General features: G+C 37.9%; 1 pseudogene; it reads left to right on the forward strand.

Moving 5' to 3' along the window:
* The first annotated feature begins 272 nt into the window (after window positions 1-272).
* LOC111178173 (ubiquitin carboxyl-terminal hydrolase 44-like) lies at window positions 273-3,104 on the forward strand (annotated as a pseudogene).
* The last annotated feature ends 3,935 nt before the right edge of the window (window positions 3,105-7,039 follow it).

Genomic DNA, 7,039 nt, shown 5'->3' on the forward strand with positions numbered 1-7,039 from the left:
TAGACTCATATAAAAGCTAATGCTGCACCGACTAGGAGTTGGGGCCCAGAAGTGGGTTCCCAGTCTCAGGTGGACAACCTATCCATCCACAGTCACATAGCAGAGCAGCCTGCCCTCTCCCGGCACTCCAAAGTGGGGGGACGGGGGCAGAGTCGGCTGCAGCTTCATGTTGAAGAGTGCTAAGATGGCCACTCTGGCTCGGGATCTTTCCAGAGGCTTCAGGTGTTGTGAACAGAGATTTCTTTGGATTATGTGTTTCTCAGCTAGACTAAATGCTAACAACAGATAAGTGCAAACACATTGGGCAGTTGAGACTTGTTCAAGACCATTCCATCCTCAACCCTCAGAAATGTCATTGTGTGGACTGCAATACAACTGAGTTGATTTGTGCTTGTGTTAGCAGTTCCTGTGTTACCTGTGGAAGATATATTGAAGAACCTGCACTCAAGCACTTTCTAGAAAACAGTCATCCTGTTGCATTGGAGGTGAATGAGATGTGTTTTTTTGTTACCTTTGTAATGATTATGTTCTTAATGATAATGCAACTGGAGACTTGAAGTTACTATGAAGTACATTAAGTGCAATCAAAAGTCAAAATTATCACTGCAACACTGGTAGTGGAAGTATTTTACAGTCTATGGGTACAAGTGATGATTCTTATTTCCTACAGGATGGCATGTACTCTGCTTCAAAACGAATATCAGATGTATACTGCTCTTTGGCACAGGAGAAGGATACTAATGGGTAAAATATTTCGAACTTGCTTTGAACAGTCACGCATTGGATGAAAAATGCAAGAAGAACAATTTCAGGAAAAAATAGCCAAAAGAGAAGTGAAAAAGTGACTGCAAGAATTAGAGTATCAAGTTAAAGCAGGATTGGAAAGTATGTCTCCAAGAAAGAGTTTACATTTGCAAGGTCTAGGTCAGTCCCCCACAATAGAAATTGTTCCTGTTCAAGTACCACTTCAAACCTTAGCATCATCAGCAAACGATGAAGTACTATATACCTCAGAAGATGTAAGATTAAAAATTCCAGTGACATGTACCCCAATGTTCATTGCAGTACTATTTACAATAGCAAGGTCATGGAAGCATCCTGGATGCTCATCGGTGGATGAATGGATGAAGAAGATATGGTACATATATACAATGGAATATTGCTCAGCTACAAAAAGGAATGAAACTGGGTCATTTGTAGAGATGTGGATGGACCTAAAGACTGTCATACAGAGTGAAGTAAGTCAGAAAGAGAAAAACAAATATTATATATTAATGTATATATGTGGAAACTAGAAAAATGGTACAGATGAACCAGTTTGCAAGAAATAAATAGAGACACAGGTGTAGAGAACAAACGTATGGACACCAACGTGGGGGTGGTGGTGGTGGGATGAATTGGGAGATTGGGATTGACATATATACACTAATATGTATAGAAGAGATAACTAACAAGAACCTGCTGGATAAAAAATAAATAAATAAAATAAAATTTTAAAAATGCCAGTGATTCCTCCATTAAATGAACACCAATAATAACTCTTCGTGTAACAGGATTGAGAAATTTTGGAAATACTTGCTATATGAATTATGTTCTTCAAGTATTGAGTCATTTACTTATTTTTTGACAATATTTTTCCAAGTTGATCTGAACCGATGGCTGGCTGTGACAGCTAGTGATAAAACAAGATCATCTTGAAGGCATCCTCCAGTCACAGATACAGTATACCAAATGAATGAATGTCAAGAAAAAGAAACAGGCTTTGTTTGCTCCAGACATCCAAGTTTATCATCAGGACTAAGTGGTGGAGCATCAAAGAGTAGAAAGATAGAACTTATTCAGCCAAGGAAGCCAAGTTCATAATACACTTCTCTCTGTCATGAATTTCATACTTTTTTCCAAGTTATGTGGTCTGGAAAGTGGGCCTTGGTCACACCATTTGCTATGCTATACTCAATATGAAGATTAATACCTGATTTTCGTGGTTATACCTAACAAGATGCTCGAGAATTAATTTGTGAGCTTTTGGATAAAATACAGCATGAACTAGAGACAACTGATACCAGGATACCATCTCATATCCCCACTTCTCAACGGAAACTTATCAAACAGCTTATGAATGTTGTGACTAACATTTTTCATAGATAACTTGTTACTCAGGTTACATGTCTCACATGTGACAACAAATCAAATATCATAGCACTTTTCTGGAAATTGTCACTGGAATTTCCAGAAAGATACCAATACAATGGAAAAGATACTACTTCTCAGCCATGTCTGGTTTCTAAAATGTTGGCCAAATTCACAAAAACTGAAGCTTCAGAAGGAAAAATCTATATATGTGACCAGTGTAATTAAAAGCATAGAAGGTTTTCCTCAAACCAGTTATACTCACAGAAGCCCCCAAACAGCTTATGATATTCCACCTACCTCAGGTTCTCATATTACATCTAAAAGAATTCAGGTGATCAGGACACAATAATCGAGAGAAGATTGGTGTTCATGTTGGCTTTGAAGAAATCTTAAACATGGAGCCATATTGCTGCAGGGAATCTCTGAAACCTCACAGACCAGAATGTTTTATTCATTATGTACCTGCTGTAGTAATGCACCACGGGAAAGGATTTGGCTCAGGATAGTACACTGCCTAGTGTTATAATTCCGAAGGAGGGTTCTGAGTACACTGCAATGATTCCAAGCTAAACATGTGCACTATGGATGAAATATGCAAGGCCCAAGCTTTTATATATATATATATATATATATATATATATATATATATATATATTTTTTTTTTTTTTGGTGGTACACGGGCCTCTCACTGTTGTGGCCTCTCCCATTGCGGGGCACAGGCTCCGGACGCGCAGGCTCAGCGGCCATGGCTCACGCGCCAGCCACTCCGCGGTATGTGGGATCTTCCCGGACCGGGGCATGAACCCGTGTCCCCTGAATTGGAAGGCGGACTCTCAACCACTGCGCCACCAGGGAAGCCCTATATTTTGTTTTATACCCAGCGAGTTACTGAGAATGGACATTCTAAACACCTGTCTGGTAGCCAACATCCCAAAGAAATTGATACCTCTTCTAATGAAATCCTTAGCTGATCCAAAGACAGTGGGTCTTTCTTCTTGCGATTTATATGTATGTATGTATATATATATATATATATATATATATATATATGTGTGTGTGTGTGTGTGTGTGTGTGTGTGTATGTGTGTGTGTTTTAAGAGGGCTGACTTAAAAACTTTGAGCTTCATTGTTTTTATTTTCTTACTAATCAGTGCACACTATGTTTACACATTTTGTATCTAACTACAATAAATCTCTTTTTTACAGAGACAAATTAGCATAATTATATGTATATCAATGACAATAGGTAACTAAATATTTTTCAAATACCTGGGAGTTTTTATTTATCTCTTTTTTAACATCTTTATTGGAGTATAATTGCTTTACAAAGGTGTGTTACTTTCTGCTTTATAACAAAGTGAATCAGTTATACATATACATAAGTTCTCATATCTCTTACCCTTTGCGTCTCCCTCCCTCTGAACCTCCCTATCCCACCACTCTAGGTGGTCACAATCCACCTAGCTGATCTCCATGTGCCATGTGGCTACTTCCCACTAGTTATCCATCCTACGTTTGGTAGTGAAAATATGTCCATGCCACTCTCTCACTTTGTCACAGTTTACCCTTCCCCCTCCCCATATCCTCAAGTCCATTCTCTAGTAGGTCTGTGTCTTTATTCCTGTCCTAACCCTAGGCTCTTCATGACATTTTTTTTCTTAGATTCCATATATATGTGCTAGCAAACGGTATTTGTTATTCTCCTTCTGACTAACTTCACATTGCATGACAGACTCCAGGTCAATCCACCTCACTAAAAATAACTCAATTTCCTTTTTTTGGGCTAAGTAATATTCCATTGTATATATGTGCCACATCTTCTTTTACCTTTCATCTGTTGATGGACACTTAAGTGGCTTCCATGTCCTGGGTATTGTAAACAGAGCTGCAGTGAATCTTTTGGTACATGACACTTTTTGAACTACGGTTTCCTCAGGGTATATACTCAGTAGTGGGATTACTGGGTCGTATGGTAGTTCTATTTGTAGTTTTTTAAGGAACTCCATACTGTTCTTCACAGTGGCTGTATAAATTTACATTCCCACCAACAGTGCAATAGTGTTCCCACACCCCCTCCAGAATTAATTGTTTCTAGATTTTTGGAAGATGGCCATTGTGACCAGTGTGAGATGATATCTCATTGTAGTTTTGATTTGCATTTCTCTAATGATTAATGATGTTGAGCATTCTTTCATGTGTCTGTTGGCAATCTGTATATCTTCTTTGGAGAAATGTCTATTTATGTCTTTTGCTCATTTTTGGATTGGGTTGTTTGTTTTTTTGAAATTGAGCTGCATGCATTGCTTGTATGTTTTCTTGATTAATCCTTTGTCAGTTGCTTCATTGGCAAATATTTTCTCCCATTTTGAGGATTGTCTTTTGGTCTTGTTTATGGTTTCCTTTGCTGTGCAAAAGCTTTGCAGTTTGATTAGGTCCCATTTGTTTATTTTTGTTTTTATTTCCATTACTCTAGGAGGTGGGTCAAAAAGGATCTTGCTGTGAGTTATGTCATAGAGTGTTCTGCCTATGTTTTCCTCTAAGAGTTTGATAGTTTCTGACCTTACATTTAGGTCTTTAAACCATTTTGAGCTTATTTTTGTGTATGGTGTTAGGGAGTGATCTAATCTCATACTTTTACATGTACCTGTTCAGTTTTCCCAGCACCACTTATTGAAGAGGTTGTCCTTTCTCCACTGTACATTCCTGCCTCCTTTATCAAAAATAAGGTGACCATATGTGCGTGGGTTTATCTCTGGCTTTCTATCCTCTTCCATGGATCTATCTTTCTGTTTTTGAGCAAGTACCATACTGTCTTGATTACTGTAGCTTTGTAGTATAGTCTGAAGTCAGGGAACCTGATTCCGCAAGCTCCATTTTTCGTACTCAATATTGCCTTAGCTATTTGGGGTCTTTTGTGTTCCCATACAAATTGCAGAAATAAAACTTGATACTTGATACAATTTCAATTTTCTTAAAGTTACCAAGGCTTGATTTGTGACCCAGGATATGATCTATCCTGGGAAATGTTCCATGAGCACTTAAGAAAAGTGTGTATTCTGTTGTTTTTTGATGGAGTGTCCTATAAATATCAATTAAGTCGATCTTGTTTAATGTATCATTTAAAGCTTGTGTTTCCTTATTTAATTTCATTTTGGATGATCTGTCCATGGGTGAAAGTGGGGTGTTAAAGTCCCCTACTATGAATTTGTTACTGTTGATTTCCCCTTTTATGGCTGTTAGTATTTGCCTTATGTATTGAGGTGCTCCTATGTTGGGTGCATAAATATTTACAATTGTTATATCTTCTTCTTGGATCGATTGCTTGATCATTATGTAGTGACCCTCTTTGTCCCTTAATAGTCTTTATTTTAAAGTCTATTTTGTCTCATATGAGAATTGCTACTCCAGCTTTCTTTTGGTTTCCATTTGTGTGGAATATAAATATATTTTTCCATCCCCTTACTTTCAGTCTGTATGTGTCTCTAGGTCTGAAGTGGGTCTCTTGTAGACAGCACATATATGGGTCTTGTTTTTGTATCCATTCAGCCAATCTGTGTCTTTTGGTGGGAGCATTTAGTCCATTTACATTTAAGGTAATTATCGATATGTATGTTCCTTTCTCCATTGTCTAAATTGTTTTGTGTTCGTTATTATAGATCTTTTCCTTCTCTTGTGTTTCTTGCCTAGAGAATTTCCTTTAGCATTTGCTGTAAAGCTGTTTTGGTGGTGCTGAACTCTCTCAGCTTTTGCTTGTCTGTAAAGGTTTTAATGTCTCCATCAAATCTGAATGAGATCCTTGCTGGTTAGAGTAATCTTGGTTGTAGGTTTTTCTCCTTCATCACTTTAAATATGTCCTGCCAGTCCCTTCTGGCCTGCAGAGTTTCTGCTGAACGATCAACTGTTAACCTTATGGGGATTCCCTTGTTTTCTTATTTGTTGTTTTTCCCTTGCTGCTTTTAATTTGTTTTCATTGCATTTAATTTTGGACAGTTTGATTAATATGTGTCTTGGCGAGTTTTTCTTGGATATATCCTGTATGGGACTCACTGTGCTTCCTGGACTTGATTAACTATTTCCTTTCCCAAATTAGGGAAGTTTTCAACAATAATCTATTTAAATATTTTCTCAGTCCCTTTCTTTTTCTCTTCTTCTTCTGGAACCCCTATAATTTGAATGTTGGTGTGTTTAATGTTGTCCCAGAGGTCTCTGAGACTGTCCTCAGTTCTTTTCATTCATTTTTCTTTATTCTTCTCTGCAGTAGTTATTTCCACTACTTTATTTTCCTGGTCACTTATCCATTCTTCTGCCTGAATTATTCTGCTATTGATCCCTTCTAGAGTATTTTTAATTTCATTTATTGTGTTGTTCATCATTGCTTGTTTCATCTTTAGTTCTTCTAGGTCCTTGTGAAATGTTTCTTGCATTTTCTCTATTCTATTTCCAAGAATTTGTATCATCTTTACTATCATTATTCTGAATTCTTTTTCAGGTACACTGCCTATTTCCTCTTCATTTGTTAGGTCTGCTGGGTTTTTATCTTGCTCCTTCATCTGCTGTGTGTTTTTCTGTCTTCTCATTTTGCTTATCTTACTGTGTTTGGGGTCTCCTTTTGGCAGGCTCCTGGTTCATAGTTCCCGTTGTTTTTGGTGTCTGTCCCCAGTGGCTAAAGTTGTTTCAGTGGGTTGTGTAGGCTTCCTGGTGGAGGGGACTAGTGCCTGTGTTCTGGTGGATGAGGCTGAATCTTGCCTTTCTGGTGGGCAGGTCCACATCTGGTGGTGTGTTTTGGGGTATCTGTGGACTTATTATGATTTTATGCAGACTCTATACTAATGGCTGTGGTTGTGTTCCTATCTTGCTAGTTGGTTGGCATAGGGTGTCCAGCACTGTAGCTTGCTGGTCTTTGAGT

The sequence above is a fragment of the Delphinapterus leucas genome, chromosome X, assembly GCF_059928025.1.
Source record: "Delphinapterus leucas isolate spDelLeu-1000000601 "Yukka" chromosome X, BTC_Dleu_Yukka2, whole genome shotgun sequence".
NCBI lineage: Eukaryota > Metazoa > Chordata > Mammalia > Artiodactyla > Monodontidae > Delphinapterus > Delphinapterus leucas.